At 38.1% G+C, this 17,564-nt stretch overlaps 1 long non-coding RNA gene across 9 annotated transcripts in view; it reads left to right on the top strand.

The window, feature by feature from the left end:
• The window catches only part of LOC311442568, a 259,074-nt gene that overhangs the window by 184,098 nt on the left and 57,412 nt on the right, over positions 1 to 17,564 (top strand). For 6 of the 9 annotated variants that reach the window (XR_014696743.1, XR_014696745.1, XR_014696748.1 and 3 more), the window contains one exon: positions 13,327 to 13,498. The exons of the other annotated variants lie outside the window; for them this stretch is intronic. This is a non-coding gene — a long non-coding RNA (uncharacterized lncRNA). The remainder of the gene's footprint in view (positions 1 to 13,326; positions 13,499 to 17,564) is intronic. 9 annotated transcript variants of the gene reach the window in all.

Below are 17,564 nucleotides of genomic sequence, written 5' to 3'. Positions count from 1 at the left end.
CCCATGTATAATCAACAAAACAGAGTTTCCAAGAACAGCCTTCTTCCATTTCTTGAAAGTGGGGGGATGCGTTCTTTTCCAGAGAAAAATGTTTATTTTATGATATAAGATGACAAGAAATTCAACAGTTCATTTCACAGGGATAATTGGAGTGGTTTACTCATGAACCAACTCTAGTTTGTTTTGTAGATGTCTTAGCTCAAAGTTGCTGGATTACTTTTTTTTTTTTTTAATTGTATATTAAGGGGGTGTGGAAAATGAAAGAATTAAACCATCAGAATAGCAGAAGAACTTGGAGCATTTTATTACTTGATTAGCTTCCAGCAGCCACCTGTGCCAAGGAAGAAAATGTGCCTAAATGTTATGGTACTTGTATCTCCTTGAACAGTTATTTGCATTAGGGTAAATGGGCAGTCATAATTTGTATTTGAATAACATTTTTAATGTGTTTTTCTTTTAAATGCCTCCCCTTCCTTCTTTTAGGGGAAAATATTGAACCTGGTGCCTGATTACTTTGTATCATTAATTACTTTTTGCCCTGATCTGCACCCACTGGCTTCATTGCCATCTGTCTGTCTAATGTGTTTGGTGTGATGTTTTTCAAGAATTTTGAGAAATTATTTGTAAAGAGGAGATAGACACTGAAAAATGTTGTCTCTGTACAGTGCTGGCAGCTCCTAGAACTGGCTGCATTGCAGGGGTACATGAAGACAGATGATCTCAAGTGAAGACATTGCAAATAAAACATTCCTGGTTCTCAAGTATGATGTAAAGCAACAAAAGACAAATGAGATGTGATTCCCAGGGTGTTCCTCAAAGTTCAATCCATTGTCATCTCTCACACAGTGAGGAAGGTTTTAAGAGAATGGTGTTACATGCTTAAAAAATAAATAAATAAAATTTTCTATTTTGTTCCTCTTTTCCTTCTTGTCCATTCAGTGCATTGTTATTTGCTAATTACCCCTGCTGGTTTCAAGGTACTGACTGCCCTTTGTGAGGACATCAATCTTCCTTGTAACATGAATTACCTGCTTTAAAACTGGTTATAAACACTGAATGTATTAGATAATAGGTAACTCTTGTTTGCATTTTTGACAGCTGGATATCTGCAGATTCAGCCCTCTTCTGAGGGGTAGGGCAACATGGGGGAGCCTATGGATAAGGTGGTGGCTCCTCCCCAAGACCGGTAAGGACCTGGGGGCAGCAAAAATATCAGGTTAGCTAGTTATGCAAAGGTTAGTGATGAATTAAGTCTTACAGGTCCTACGAGGAGCAGCTGAGGGATCTGGGCTTGTTCAGCCTGGAGAAGAGAAGGCTCAGGGGTGACCTTATTGCTCTCTACAGGTACCTTAAAGGAGGCTGTAGCAAGGTGGGGGTTGGTCTGTTTTCCCACGTGCCTGGTGATAGGACGAGGGGGAATGGGCTTAAGTTGCACCAGGGGAGGTTTAGATTGGATGTTAGGAAGAACTTCTTTACCGAAAGGGTTGTGAGGCATTGGAACAGGCTGTCCAGGGAAATGGTTGAGTCACCATCCATGGAGGTCTTTAAAAGACATTTAGATGTAGAACTTAGTGATATGGTTTAGCGGAGGACTTGTTAGTGTTATGTCAGAGGTTGGACTCGATGATCTTGAGGTCTCTTCCAACCTAGAAATTCTGTGAATTCAGGATCCTCAATATTTCTATGCCAGGAGGATCCCACTGTAGCTATATAAACTTCTCAGGTCCTCCTTCTCCATTTGAAAGATGTTTTATACATAAAAACACTGCAAGCATTGTTAGTATGGCAGAGGATCCCATTCCCGTACATCAGGTTTTCTTCAAGTTGTATTCTTCAAATATGATTTATGTATCCTCTGTTTGCTTTTTAGAATTGATAAAGGCACAAAAGGAGCAGGCTAAATATTAATGTATAGCCTGTTATGAGTTGTTTTTGTAAGATAGCAGAATGAGTACCCTGAAATCAGCCCCAGTTACAAATGAAATATTAGGTGGAGCCTATCATATTCCTTCAGAAACAAAAGAATATTTTGGGGGGAACAGGTTCCAGTTTCATTGACACTTGGTAAATTTTGGGTAATTCCAACAGTAACTAACGTTGTTGGAGGCCAGAATTTAGCACAAGTGCTTCCCTTTTCATGAAAATGTTCATAAATGACTTAACTCTCATTTTTTTGCGTAAAAAAAAAAAAAAATAAATAAATTTATGGATGTCCTTAGAACATGGTAAGTTCAGCTATGTGTTTTTATGCTATATAATCCTTTGTACATTGAAGGCCTTGAGTTTTATGAGAAACCACAGTTGTTTCCAATGTAAAGCTATACTTTGTCTGAGAACACTTCCTATTTTGTATATCTGCTCATGTGAGTTCACAAAAGTGCAATGGAAATACGGTGGGAGTAGTATCCCATTGTAGTTACATGACCGTGATGTGAGTTTAAATCAAGCAATTTAATGGTATAAAACCTGTTGCTTTTCTTTCTCATAATGCATTGCTACAATTAAACTTGATTCAGTAGAGGCCTGGTTGTACTTTATTTTTTAATTTGCTCTTTTTAGAAGAATCCCTTTGGAACTGTTTTCTGATATCTTTATTTTATTTTATTTTATTTTATTTTATTTTATTTTATTTTATTTTATTTTATTTTATTTTATTTTATTTTATTTTATTTTATTTTTCTTCACAAAAAGCATTAAAATGTGTACAATTGAAATAATTGGCAGGAAATTTCCAAGTTTGCAAATTTTTCTTCAAATGGAGGTAGCTGAACGCTCTCTCAGCAGCTTGGTAGTTTCCCCATTTGCACATATTATGTAACTAAAACCAAATTTCATCTGTGAACTGATTTAATATGCCTTATCATTTGTACCTGACCTTCTTGTTTCCTTAATGCAAACTAAAGGACATCCTGATTGAAAGCAAGAGGCTGGGCCCTTGGCTTGTTTTATTCCGAGGAGGAAATGTGTCAGCACTGTCCAAGAAACCAGTAAATTGCTCTTTCTGTGGTGTTTGGGCGAGCGATGAATTGCTCTCTCAAGGGTGTCACTAACTCTTAGGTTGTTTCTCAGCGCATCGGTGAAGTCTGTGTATTGCATAAAGTAATTTCTGCATGAGAGAAGAGCATTGTCTTATGAAGGTTAACTGTAAACTCACCCTAAGGGGCACGGAGTACAATGAAAGAGAGTTTGAAGTTGTCAGGTACATGATTGCACATAATACTATTCTAATCACACCTCACGATGGAAAAAATAAATAAATAAATAAAAATGACAGAAGTGGAGGAGATTCACTGTTCCAGAGAGAGACACTGGCACTGGACAAGCAGCAGGGATAAATCTTTCTGTTCTCTGATATATTGGTGTGGTTGCTGTTTTGCTTGGCAGAAAGCATTCAACCTAAAATGTTGTAAAGTTTATAGCTTTTCACACTGTGTCACCGTGTTATGGAACCCAGTAGGGCACAGCTACGGAAAGAGATTTCTTGAAAATCTTGTCAATATATTTTGTCATTTCATGATTGATTGAACTGCAAGCATAAGCTGTATATTTTAAGACAACACTTTTTTTGTTACACAATTACAGCACGGAAGCTAAAATCTGCTGTTTTGCTATAGGTGCATCATCCTAATCCAGCAGTAGTCCTTCCTTCCTTTTTAGTAGGAATGTCTCCATGTCCCAGACTACAAGAAAGAGGCAGAATGATGCAGGGGTTTTCAGCTCAGAATGCATTTGGTTGCAATATATAATTGAGCACTGGAGTAAGAGAGTTTTTAAATTATGGAGTTGATTTTAAAAGTTGACATTGGCATTAAACGTTCTATATTTGGAGCTCCTGCCTAAGAGGTTAAAATGGACATTTATAGATAGAAATAGTGATCTGAATTCCCCTCGTGGGTTTGGCAGATAGGTTTGAAAGTTGTTTCATTTTTGTGTGCAATTTTCTTTTGGCAAGAATGTCTGCAGGGTGGTGGAGGAGAGGTCAATTTGTCTATGTTTATAGGTGCTGACAAGTTGTCTGAGATTTATTTTTAATTCAGCTTGTTTAAAAATTGCATAGTAGTGTGTTTTTTAAAATACACTGTTGCCAAAAATATTCGTGTTAACTTGAATGTGTATACCATTGCTTTTGTGACAGAAATTGGCTTCATCAATGCATAGTGAATTAGTTAGAAAATAGCTAGTTAAATCTGAGCTTCCAAAAGTAAAGAAAAAGAATTATATATTTTTTTAAAAGTAGTGATGACTGAAAAGTTATGCATTCTGTGGTTTTCAAAACTAGCTTATGCTTTTACTAATTAATCCAGTTAGTAAGGTAAATGCTTTTTGGATGTTTTTTCTCTGATGTGCATTAATTTCAGTGTGAAATTAATGTTTAATGGTAGTTTATATATATGTTTTCCAGGTATTTGAAAAACAGCTGCTTTCGAGGTTGGCAACATTATCACAAGAGCTCTGGTTATTTCCAAATAAAATCAAATTTACCTGGTTTGAAGGAAATTACGAAATAATTTGATTAAAATCTGAAGTAAAGAGCTAACCTGTAAATGTTGTGGTTAGTTCATGTGTTTTCAGCCCACATGGATTATAACTGGCATGGCTTTATTTGCCACACGGGTCCTTGGGGAGGGCGAGTGAAGGAGCAGCTCACCCGGACCAGAGTGATCAGGATCAGAGCCTCCTTCCCCACAGGCTGGCTGAGTGTGTTTTTGCCAACCCTGGGGGGGTGCTGGAGCCTTCTGCTGCATGCAGTGGTAACTTTCAAGCATAGTGTTGATGAAGTGAATTGCTGCGGTACTGTGTTACCAGCCAGATCTTCTCTCAACAGTACTGCATTGATACTGAAATGATATAAAATAATTGTCAGAGAGTGAGCCAAGACCTGTACAGCAATCCCTGCCGTTTTCACAAAGGCACTCTCTTCCTTAGCATGGCAATTTCAAAAGACTGTGGGCCAAGCATTGCAACCCAGAGAAGATGTATAATGAAATTCAGTTAGATATTTTTGTCTAATTTAAAACAGCCCAGGATGTGAATCGGTTAACACTTCTGTAGATATAATTATCTATAGCAGTCTTCACTTAGGTAGCTTTAGCCTCAAATCTTTGGTGCACCTTCTCTTTCTGAAGCAGTGACTCTTCATCCAGAATTTGATGCATCATTTGACCATGGACTGATCTAAAATGAAAACTTATATTAAGAACAGTGCCAGTAGTAGTAAATGGTTACGTTGCAGGAATCATAGCCAGTTAAAAATTGGAATTTCTGAAAGGGGGGCTGGAGTCTTAATCTCAAACAGCTCTGGAAAAATTGCAGCTCTGGTCTCCACGGGGAAGGAGAAGGGGGAAACATTAATTCAGAAAACATGTGCAGCGCTCCACTGTATAAATCTGGATTTCAAAAATAAACTTTTTTTAGCATGCTTGAAAGTTATTGCTGACTACTGCCAACTAGAAGATTTAATAAAGAGTTTAACTTTGTGCAGCCCAAGCCAGCTCTGCAAACACATGCTTTCCCGCTGAGATCAGAATGAATATCTAGTGCAGTGTGCAAGAGCCAGACTGTACGAGCAGGCCTGTCTACATGCATCTCTCATCTGACTTCAGTTATTGTTATGGTGGGCACAGTTCCATGGCTGTAATCATTGCAAAGAGTGTGTGTCCAAAGCATTGCTCCAAACTCTATCATGCTGCTTACATTTTTCAATTATTTTAGTAAGGTCATTTCATCTGCAAGCTTAGGTTGTTTGGTAAATGGACACATTTACCTTTTCAGCTGTAAATCTCTTTATAGAAGATATCTTGTGCTCTCCTTACATATCTTCCAGCATAGGATTTTATACTTCTTGGAGCTTAGCCCTGGCCGTTTTAGAAAAGTCTTGTAATATAAAGAAAGCAAATTAATAGGTGGTGTAGAAAGTCGCATTTTTTGATAGTTCTTTTTAAGGTGCATTTTCAAATCTAAATTTAAGCTTAAATATACTTCAGTCAGTATCTTTATAGGGTAGATATGGGGATGGAGCTGAAAACAAACTTTTGTTTTCAGCCAGGAATTCAGCATTTGTCTAGGAATGTGTGCCGGTAAGAGTGCTTGGGAGAGCAGCTCATCAGACTGTGTCAGAGTTTGTGTTTTCAGCCTAGACCTTCAGTCTTCTCTGAGAAGGGCCTCAGAGTACTGAGCAATTAGTTTGCTGTGCTTGTTCTGGAAGGGATGAGACTTCTGTAGTGTTAAGGTGCACTGATTCAGAGGAAGCTTATCAAGACATGTCCAAAATCTGTTTAGCTGGATATGTTGTGACTGGGAGAAGTCAATAAATAAAGGCAGGAAACTTTTATACCCATGGTCACATGATCAATCACTTCAGAAGATACCCTCTCTGGTTCTATTCCTTCACATAAACACCCCTTTCCAGAATGACTTATAGGAGGAATATGTTTTGTTTGTCAAAAGGTAAAAGGATTAAAACATTGCTAAGCTGTCAAGAAAAATTAAGGGAAAAGAATGTGCCTTCCTGATATTTGGGTATAATGGGACCAGGGGTCTTAGGGAATAGCAAGGAGAAGGATAGTTCCTTTGACTCCTCTGAAAAGCAGATTGAAAAAGAATAGTTCAAAATGAGAAGCTATCGGTGGTGGGATAAGACATGGGATAGGAATACAATTGTGCACTAAATCCAAGTTCTGCAGTGGCAAGCTCCCTGACTCCTGCTTTGACTAGGTTAGTCTTCTTTTCATCCTTTTCCTGTCATTCTTTGATTACCAGGTAGATATAAACACTTCGTATTTTCTTGTGAAGATACAAGAACTAATATAAAATTAGTCGATAAAATTTTGCAAGCAAATGCATTCTAGAATATTGTGTGACTATAGAGAAACAGGTGAAATTAGGTTCCCCTTGCTTAGAAACGGAGTCTTTTCCTTCTTGGAGACTTCATCTGAAGCCTTACGTGAACGTTGCTGTTTGTGGTTTCACTCCCTTCGTTTGGTTTATTTTGGTTTACAGTCATGATGAAAAAAATGAAATGAAAATAAAAATGAAACAAGCACTAACCAGAGCCAATTGGTCTCTGCATATTTGTGTGAGAGAGAATATTGAGGTTTGGTTTTATTGTGTCAGTCTCAGGCTGGTTCAAGGAAACAGTTGGCAATAACTGTTCTGCTAACAACTAAGCAATTGCATTAAAGTAACACTAGAAGACTGAGAAACCAAGAAAAGAAATGAAATTCAAATGTAAGAACTGTGCAATGTTCAGGAAAAAAAAAAAAAAAAAAAAAACAGTTTACAGATGTTGGTGGCTTTGCTGCTTATTCTTGGAGCTCCAACTGTGTGTTGCTGGAGAAAAAAACAAAACAAAACAAAAAAAAAACTTGCCATGAGGAAGTGTTTTGGATGTGAACTAGAGTGTTTTGAAATGCCCATCTTGTAAAAGTTTATAGGGACAGCAGGGAAACCTGATAGCTGAAGTTTCAATGAATTGCCCCATTTGGCAATTATTCCCAACAGAAACCAATGCCCCAGGAATTTTGCTTGGCACAGCCTACTACAATTCTTGTATGGCCTGACTTTAGCTGTGTAAAATTTACCTAGGAAAAAGTGGTTTTAAGATTTTAGCTATTGGCTGTAGGGTTTGAGGGTACTGGGGTGGAGGGAGTCTGGCTTAGATTTTTAGCTGCTTATCTGTTTTCATCTAACCCCAGACTGTTTTGTCCTAGAAATACGAATTCCCAGAGTCATCTCACTTAACTGAGATGTTAAATTTAGTATTGTAAATGTCCTAGATTCTCAATATAGTCAAAGAGATATGAGTATCTCCAAAGGGTAATTTGACCCCTCCAATAGCTGAATCTGCCCCTGAAGGTAACTCTTCTTTGCCTTTACGATTGCGAGAAGTCCTTAAGACTTCACAATTTATGTGCCTAATTTATGTAGCTATGCATGCGAGGATTGTACCTGAGCAAGTATGTCTTACCTAGCTTTTCTTCTTTAGGCAAAATGCCTTGTGGTATTTTGATACACAAAAACTTGTCCTAAAATGCCTGAAAAGAGATTGCTTCTGAAGCAGAAATTCTGGCTTCAGCTGCTAAGCTAAGGCAGAGTGGGGCAGGATATAGGAAGGTGGCAATAAACGTTTTCCAGCAAATATTATCCAGCACATAAACGTGGGAGGTGCACAAACCTTGGAGATGGGGAAAGATGTCATAAGTCCTCCAGTTCTTCAGAGAGATGGGGAAGGGAAGTTGCTGAGTAGGCGAGGTCAAAAGAAATTAGAGAGACAGAGAAAGATGTGATGCTGTCAGAGCACAGGTAAAGGGATGATAGAAATGATGTCCTCAGTGCTGAGGACAGAACACACAGATCCTAGAGAGATAGTGTGCCTATTGAGTATGGGGTAAAGAGGTATGCTGTAAAAAGAGTTAAGGGTTATGAATGATGTTCTTAGTGTTTTCCCCTGTGAGAATAAAATCAATGGTGCTGCCTCATTTTAAATGCTTTGTGCGACTCCAGCTGTCCCATCTAAAGAATGGTGTGATGGAAGTTGTAAAAGTGCAAGAGAAGGTGACATGATCAGAGGGATGCGATGGCTTCTGTGCAAGGGAGGTTTCAGTAACCTAGTTTTTTGTTTTGTTTTTTACAGTTTCAAGGAAAGGTGACTAATCAGAGGAAGCAAGATATATTAGAGCTACGTAAAGTCAAAGTGATATATAGAAAGTGAAAAGATAGTGATTATTTATTATTTCTCACTATACAAATCCCAAGTGAAATGATCAGACAGTACATAATTAAATTAAGGAAGCTATTGCTACAGGATGTTGCAGATGCCAAAATAGAAATGGTTTCTTAAAGTGATTAGATAAATTCATGGAAGAATAGTTCATAAAGAGCCATTAAAGACACTGATGTGGGGCCAGCCTCCAGCTCAGGAAGTTTCTAAACTGCAGGTTTGCTTAGAATTGGCAGGGCATGCCTTATGCTTGCCCTGTATTCATACCCCTTCTGTAAGTATCCGTTTTGGCTGTTATCAGAGACAGGATACCAGGCTAAATGAATCTTTGGTGTAACCCTCTGTATGGCTTTCTTCTTGCTAAACCACAAAATGAAGGTCTGCATTAAGTATCTGCAGACCGGATGCAATTTAGCTCTGAGAATTCTAACTTCTGCATATGATATTATTCTTTCATTTATAGTGTTACTTAAGCACTCGCATAAAAAACAATCTAGAGGACTAAATCCAGTGGTACAATTATGTGTCTTAGTTCCCAGTGTGCTTTTCTGCATTGTGTTCTACATATGCTACATCGCTACTGGCCCATATTATGTGTATGTTAATCTGGTCTATGCAAATTATCTTTCTGCATTTCTCTGTAGCTGTTTAATAAGAATACTGACCTAGGTCAATTACCTTTAATTATCTAGGAGGTTTCTTTTTAGTGTTAGTATAACCTTGGAAAATTATTAACTAATATGTAGACCCTTGTGTATAGGTCTCATTGAAGGCTGTTTCTACTAACAATTAAGAAGTGAAATGTAATGGAATTGCTACTATGTTTTTGGAATTATTAGTCACATCACTCAAAGTAGTTTTCACTCTGGCCCTCATTGCTCTAACTTCTTTAGAACAGCAATGTTTGTAGTTTCCTGCTGAAGTAGAGCCAAGAGAGCCAGAACTGAGCAGCAAGCACAGTGGGATGCTGTATGTCTTCTGTAGCTTTTCTAGGGTTTGCCCTAAGAAGAATTTCATACCCATGTGACAGTTGCTAGCAGGACAAGAAGCTTTTGTTTAATATTCAGCATGCAAACTGATCTCTAGCTTAAAGTTTGGGTGGCATTTCCTTTCAATGTAATTTGTTGGGGAGTATCTGCCTTTCCCTATGTATGTTTAGTATATGTGGGTTAGTAGTCCCACTGATGCAAATTAAATGATTTCTGTCAGTACCCATTTAAAGTTTTATTTGTAGTAGACCCAGTGAATCCTTGTGGAAAATTGCTCATACAATCTTGGAGTTATACAGGTGTATTTACTGGTGCATTTAATGGGTTGTTTACAAGCAACTTGGATGAAATATGCAAAATTTGACCCTCCTGCTGAGGTAGAGGGGGATTCCAAAGTCTTAAAAATACAAGCAATAAAAGTATGAATATTTTACTTTCTGTTAAAGTAACAGTTAAGTATTATGACTTCCTGGGCTCTTTAGCTTCCCATGATGCTAGCTGTGTGTTCCAGGAGTCTGGAAAACATGCGAATCCTTGAGGAATCAATGTAGTAATAACCTTTTGTTGGTGTGAGTGAACCTCATATTGACCTGAAACTCTCAGAACACCCAGCTTCCAGGTGTTTGGACCAAAAACTATAGGATCTGTAAGTGTAGTGCTGTTTGCACGATAGGGTGATCCTGGAGTTTCAGGCCATTGGAACCTAAGCCTTTGCAGCACCTTAGAGAGGTAGCCTGAGAGGAAATCAGGTACTCTTTCTTTAGTGTTTTCATTCCTGTCATTCTGTTAAAGTGGGGATGACCACTTTTATGGGCCCTCTACACAGGATAAGGATTGTGCATTGTGTGGAAACATATTTTCTTTTTTTTATTAGTTTTATTTATTTTTGTTACGGGTGTGTATCGTCCTCTCATCCTTCCCACCCCAACCTCTGGAAGGGTGGAAGGGTCCTATCTAGAGATTATTTACTAGTCACATTTAGCATTCGCTTTTGAAAATCTTGGAAAGCTGCCAAGCCAAAGAAAACACTTCTTGTACAGTCTTTTCTGAACATGTAAGGAAACCTTGCAGAGTCTTTAAACCTGCAAAGTGTTGGAAAAATCAGGGACATTTGTAGTATTTGTATAGTGCTACAAATGTGGTGAGATATGAAAAGCTGTGATGGGGGGGGGGGGAAAATCTCTGCATTTGTCCTATTCTAGAGAGAGTGCTGTGACAAACATGAAGAGAGCAACTGCTGCCCAGAGAACGGAAGTGGGTTACAGCTTGGAGGCAATTTGCAGGGGAAAGAGAACATGAGGTTTGATCAAATGCCAAATTAATTTGTTGCAAGTTCATTTGTGTAAATAGACATCATCTAAGACCTCCTAGTGTGTCATTAGAAGGGTAATATCAGTCATGTCTTACAGATGGGAAAACTGACGAACGGAAAGATTAAGTGACTTTCCTATGGTGTAAAAACAGGTCACTGACAAAGCTGAGAGAACTGAAGCTTCTGGAATCCCGTATTTTTCCGCTGTTGGACCATGTTGGCTCAATTACAGGGATGAGAACACTAAGAAAACCACGCCTGGGGTGCTCTTTGCCTCCAACCTCATTGCATTGGTTGCATGCTATTCTTCTAAGAGAACTACTTCAAGGATTGCAGCAAAAGAATGTGCTTCTAAGAGCCATTTTGATGAAATCCCAAAACTAGCAGCAGCAAGCAAACCTTTCTCACTTCATAGCTTGATAATAAACCTCACCAGTTGACAGTTTATTTTCTATCCAACAATCAAGTCTTGACTGAAAGAGCACTTGATTCTTGAGTAGGCAATAACAAGCGTAGGCATGGAGTTGTTGCCACTTGTGCTTTCATTTCAACAGAAAAGTAGAAAACCAGATTTGCTGAAAATGAATTGAAATGTTTCCCTTAGCCCTCTTCTCCATGTATATCTATTTTCTGTTCAGTTTTCTTAAATGGCATTCACAGAAGCTGACAAAGATCCTCACTTAGATTTTTGTCTTTTTCTTTTGGCTTTTCACGTTAGGCTTATATAACAAGGTAAAAGACTTGTCTTTCTTTCCAGCTTTTATAATGAGGTAAAAGACTTGATTTTCAGTCCAGTTATGGAGGTGGTGAACAGAAGTGAATATTAAATAGAAGTGTTAAATTGAAGATGTATGGTTCACACAACCTGACTATATGCAGTGAACTCAAATGAGCTGGAGGTCAGTGAGCAAAGCATAAAAACATGCCCTTGGAAAATTTGGTTAAATCAGGGGATGTATCACCTTGCTTGTGTGTTTATAGTATCTAGAGGAGGAGATAACAAAGAAATTGAGGATTTGAATGATGTATTTGTTTTGAAGGCAGAATAGGACTGCTGTGGGGCACTTTTCCATTCCTATTCCATGCAACGTTAGCCCATTCCCAGAGCTATGCTTCAGGAAAGACTAGGACATAGGTATGCTTGCTTAGCTTGGAGCTCTAGGGGGTAGAAATTGTTAGTTTTATACAAAGACTGGAGCACTGAAGCACTGACCTTGATTTGCATCCTGAGGGGTTACCATATAGAAGTGTTCAGTGTGTAAAGGAATAGGATTATAGAATTACTGCAAAATGTTCCCATGCACAACACCATAGAAACTACTATGAAGAAAATTAACTGTATCCCAGCCAAAACCAGTATAGAGTGTCATGCCCAGGGAGACATCTGGTATGTTCCCATTCATCGGAGTAAGATAAAGCCATTGCAGCTACCTCACAAAGCTTTCTTTCTTAAAACTACATATTGTATTTCATAGGTTAGCTAAAGGAAACTTTTTTTCTCAATTAGTATAAATCACCATGGCTTCATTAATTCCTTAATAAGGTTCCTTTGCATCAGGTGTTGCTAACACCCCAGAATTTCTGTACTGTTTGAGTAGAGAGAGAACCTTTAAATCCCATTCTTCGTTAGAGTAAAGCTCTTTTTTTCTTTGTTACCCTGCATAACAGCTGGTAATACAAGAAAGTGGTCTACCATCCCCCCCAAATTCTTTGAATTCTGCTTCTAAAGCTCTTCTCTGAATCATATTTTCTAACATCTCTTGGTGCTTTGTGGAAAAAAAAAATAAAAAAAATCATTCTCTTCAGCATTACACAGACATTGACTGGGAAATCTCTTTATCAGTGGTTTAAATCAAAAGTAATTTTTTTTTTTCTCCAGAATCCATTTTAGTCTCCTGTACTGCTGTTTCTCAGTGTGAAAGAATCTATTTAACTGCCTGCTTTTTGGATGGCTTTTAATGTTGTTTTTAGATTTATACAAGGGGTATTTTGCCAATGAGTCTCTTCATCTTTACCACTAGAATGATTTTTAATGGACATCCAGTAGTTTCATACTAAGTAGTTTCTTTCAGCTTTATTCTCCCTAGGGAGGAATGCACTGAATGGCTGGAAATGTCAGCAGCTGCATTAGTCGAAGCAGTTTAGCTGCTGCCACCTCCTAGATAAATCTTGCCCTTTTTCGTTTCTGTGTTTCTGACTGTTTCCCTCAAAGTAAGAGAGCCAAAAAAAACTTCCTGTCTGGCATAATACAGATTAGGAACTAAATTAGCTGCTATTATAGATGGGCATTTTTCTATTGATTTCAGGGTGAAATCCATTAAAACTGGCAGAAAAGTTGGCTGCATTTCTGTAGAGTCAGTGAAATCAAATAGAAATATGAAGCTGAGAAAAAGGAAGGAATGTGTGCGGCTGTGTGAAGTAGAGTCCAGCTCAGCCATTGCAAAGTGGAATGAGGACCTTGCCTGCCTGTCAGAAAAGGTAGGTACAGCATGGGCACCGCCACTCCTCTTGGCTATCGCTTGACACGCAGATGAGATTTAACAAGGAAGCAAATTAACCAGGGTACTCATCCTATCCTTCAGAGCATCTGATCATGGGCCTGGCTGGAGGCTGGAAATGAATTCAGTGAACCTTTGGTACTGTGCAGCCAGGCATTGCCTGTCTTGCCCTGTTCATAAGCTGGTGAAGTTGGCACTGCAGTTGCTGATGTTTTAGTCGCGTATTTTGTCTGAAAATGAGTAGAGCCAAGTCTTCTCCCAGGAGTAAATGTTGCTGATAATAATTCTTTTACTTGTGTTTATTCATATACATGTTGCAATGATTAAAAATAGCGGCTAGATGGCTGGAGAAATTCTCCATATAATAAAACACATCTGCCAATGTATTTTGCAAGTTGGCCTGTCAGGTAAAGTCCATGGTCTTAAATATGCTTGCTTTTTTTTCCACATTAAGTGATCAATAAATTCAGAGTTCTGGCTGTATAATTCATTATGTTACCTGGAGGCATCACAGGCTTTGCCTCAGAGTATAGCTGTGGATCTGTCCTACTTCCAAGTTCCTCAAAGAAAGGAGAGATTGTGCTTTAGACCAGTAGAATTACTTTGAATGTATAGATAGCTGCTTGATTACAACTCTGATCTTGTGTTAAATGTTCATGATACTTAATACCGGAGTCAGCATATCCCACAGCTGTGCAGTTGTTCGCAGTGCTAAAAATCAGGATTTTAGGAAAGTGATTGTATGTCTTGAGTCATCAGCATGGATTAGACCCCAGAAATATTTTTTTAGTGTAATGGCTTATCAAACTTTATGGTTGCTTTCAGAATGTGTGTTTTTACTGCTTCCTGTAAAAAAAAAAAAAAGTAATTTAAAACTATTTTTTTGAACTGCTAAGGCAAAGTGACCACCTAATTGACAGGGTGTTGTTAATAAGAACACTGGAAGGCTTTTCGAAAATCCATTGTAACTGTTTCTGAGTTAGTCAAGCAGCCAGCCTGACAAGTTTGTTCCAGTTGGGAGAATTTGATGTTGGAGACAAAAGTCTTTCATGAAATCCTGTTTACTTATAGAGATGTGCCAAGCACCTTTTCCTTGAGCATAGGAGGATCAAACAACAGGAGATTGTTTTCAGCTGGTACTCAGACCCAAAAGCTCTGTCTAGGATTTTCTCAGTGCCGCATCCCACATTTGCCCAGCCTGCATCTGGATATCCTTTATAAAAATCTGTTTGTCTGTGGTGTTTCTGCTGTCCTCTTAGTCACACCCACGCACCAGTCAGACAAATCTTCTTTTGCATAATTCAAATTCCTGCTTTGGCTTGTGACAAGCTGTATGGTAGGATCAAGGCTGTTTAGATATTTTTTAATAAAGGAATTCGACTATGAATTGTTTTTTAAAGGAAATGTATTGTTTTTTGGTTATAATAGCAGCTCCCATAGTCTATTCTATATGGATATTCCATTTTTTAAGCAATGATAAAATATTGTGTGGACAAGCCCTAAGCAAGCACCTCTCTTGCACAGGGAGGGTTCTAAAAGTAGGACGCTCCCTGTGGTGTGGTTTTCTGTGAACACTAGGAGAATTGTCATGTGAATTGCTTGTTTAGCAATTTTTGAGTTCAACATCTGTATTCATCATTGTCTTAGAGTGCATGGGTGTTTCTTAGCTTTGAGAAACCACTCTGCTGTTCATCCCATCAGTGTGTGAAATATTAAATGCAAACAGGGAGGCTCTGACTCCAGGTCAAGGTCCAGAAATACTTTGAGTCTGAGAAGTGTCTCTGACAGAAGTCTTACCCTCCTGTCACCTTGCTTCTGGGAACAGTAGTTGATCACTGGACAATACAGCAAGTGTCTGGGCTGTGAGGAGAGTGAGAACTGAGGCTTGCTGACCTCCTCCTGTGGAAAGGAGGAGATGTTCAGGAGCAGGGATGTTCCTCCTGGGAGGAGATGGCTTTGCAGCAGTGTGGATGGAAATCCAGGTCATTTACCACCATTCCTGTTTTCCTTCACTTACAGTTTCTACATACCATCTAGGTTAGTTTGCCATTGTTTAGTACTGATATTGTTAAATAGTATTCCCCTGGTTTGTACTACCTGTGAACACTTTTCGTCAATCTACTTCTTGGGGAATAGAGTCGCCCTGTGGATGGTCAGACTGAGAAAGATGTTTGGAACATAGAGCAAACACCTAAGGCTATGGTTACCTGCCAAGTCATTGTAGAGGACCAGGAATGTGTATATTCTTGCTTGAGTGTTCATTTCAGAGGTAAATTTTAGTGAACTTTCTCTTTTCAGCATTCAAGCTACAAAACAAATGAGCCAGAATTTTTAAAGGGATGATGATAATACTAATATATTGTCTAGAAACTAGCTGCTTCAGGTTGTGCTTCATTATTTAGAAATCCCAGGTATATTTTAATACAATTTGTACAAGCAGCATAGTGTACTTTTATCATGTTCATTTCCTGGACCGTCTTTCCTCCTTATCTAAGTGTCCCCAGATTCTTTCATCTCTCTCTGGGAAGCAATCAGATGGTTATGGAAATCCAGCAGGCAGGACAAGTCTGTCAGTGGTGCTTGTGACTCTGAAGACAGGATTCTATCTGGCATAGAGCAGCCCTTGGGCAAACTAAAAGACCACCCATTTGCAGGACCAGAATTCAAGTTTCACATTGCTTTTTCTCGGCACCCTTAAGCAGAAACAGACAAGGCACAGGGCTGAATTTGCTGCTTCCATACATACTTATGGATAACTTACTTTTGGAATATCAGATTTGCAATAACCTAAAGCCATTAGGAATGGTTCATGAACATTCAGGCATGCATATATAATTCATGGTAACTGAATACATTTATGTGCACGCTTGTAAAACGAAACAGGTTGCAACTTATTAGTGGAATAAATGGAATTGCTTCTTTATAGCATGTTTTATGCTTCTCTCTAATTTAAAGCTAGATCATTGAATATAAAATTGGCTGATAATTACAATAAATATTCCTACAATGTTTCTACTTTGCAGCTTATAAATAATCTTTGTTTCATTTTTAAGCATTTTTTTCTCTTTTGGATTGTTCAATATATACTTTGAGGTTTTCAAATCTATGCTTGTGGGTAAATAGCTTCTAAATGAAGGCTTGTGGGAAAATGTCAAGTTTTACCTGAGTTAAATTATTTTTACTGGAGATTGAGTGAAAGGACTGAATCCACTTCAAAACAGCTGTTGCTCTTAGCTAAATTCCTCCTATATTATTAGATCGCTTTACCAATATTATGTTACTGGAGTGTGTTGGGGAGGGATGAAACAAAACAAACAAACAAAAAAGCATTTTCTCATGTTGTATTGAGTAAGAAAAAGAGTTGAAATGGGAGGTTATGTCTTGTGTAAAAATATCCTGTATTTTATGATCTAAATCCTGAAATGGAATAACTCTCAGCTGTACTTTTTGATGTTCATTAAACAATGGAACAGATCATGCACAGTATGTCATTAGATTCATAAGGCTGATTGGTTTGAGGAAGTATGTGCATCCACAGCTCTACTAAGAGAAACATACAGGCTTTTTTAATACTGTTTCTTTATAGTGTTTAAGAATAACATTTTTGTGTGGCTGTGTTTCTGAGCTATATTGCAGTCAAAATAATTATCCCTATACTCAAGAATTAATGTGGATCTCAGTGCTTGAATTTTTAGCAGACTAATAGCCAGGCATGTAAGTGAATCATTATCAGCACCTCTACAGGACAAGATGGGTGTGTAACTGAACATTTGCAAAGGTCTTAGCTGGTATCTGAGACTTATGGCCACAATTTAAGATCTTAGTTTAAACTTTTATTTATAGTTAATTGAAAGAAATAAAAAAACACAGACATTTCTGATTTAATTCTGAGAGTAAAGAAATCATAATGATTTCTTTATTCTTATTTCAAGAAAAAAGTTCAGGTATGACACGTTCATTATTTGTTCTTGATAAGTTAACTATTATATTTTGTGATTAAAAACCACGTGGAGGAGTGCATTTGCAAAACCACAGCTTTTGCACAG

This window comes from Aythya ferina (assembly GCF_964211825.1).
Source record: "Aythya ferina genome assembly, chromosome: 11".
In the NCBI taxonomy this organism is placed as follows: Eukaryota; Metazoa; Chordata; class Aves; order Anseriformes; family Anatidae; genus Aythya; species Aythya ferina.
Note: the sequence above shows the minus strand (reverse complement) of the source record. Positions and strands in the feature narration are given on the sequence as shown.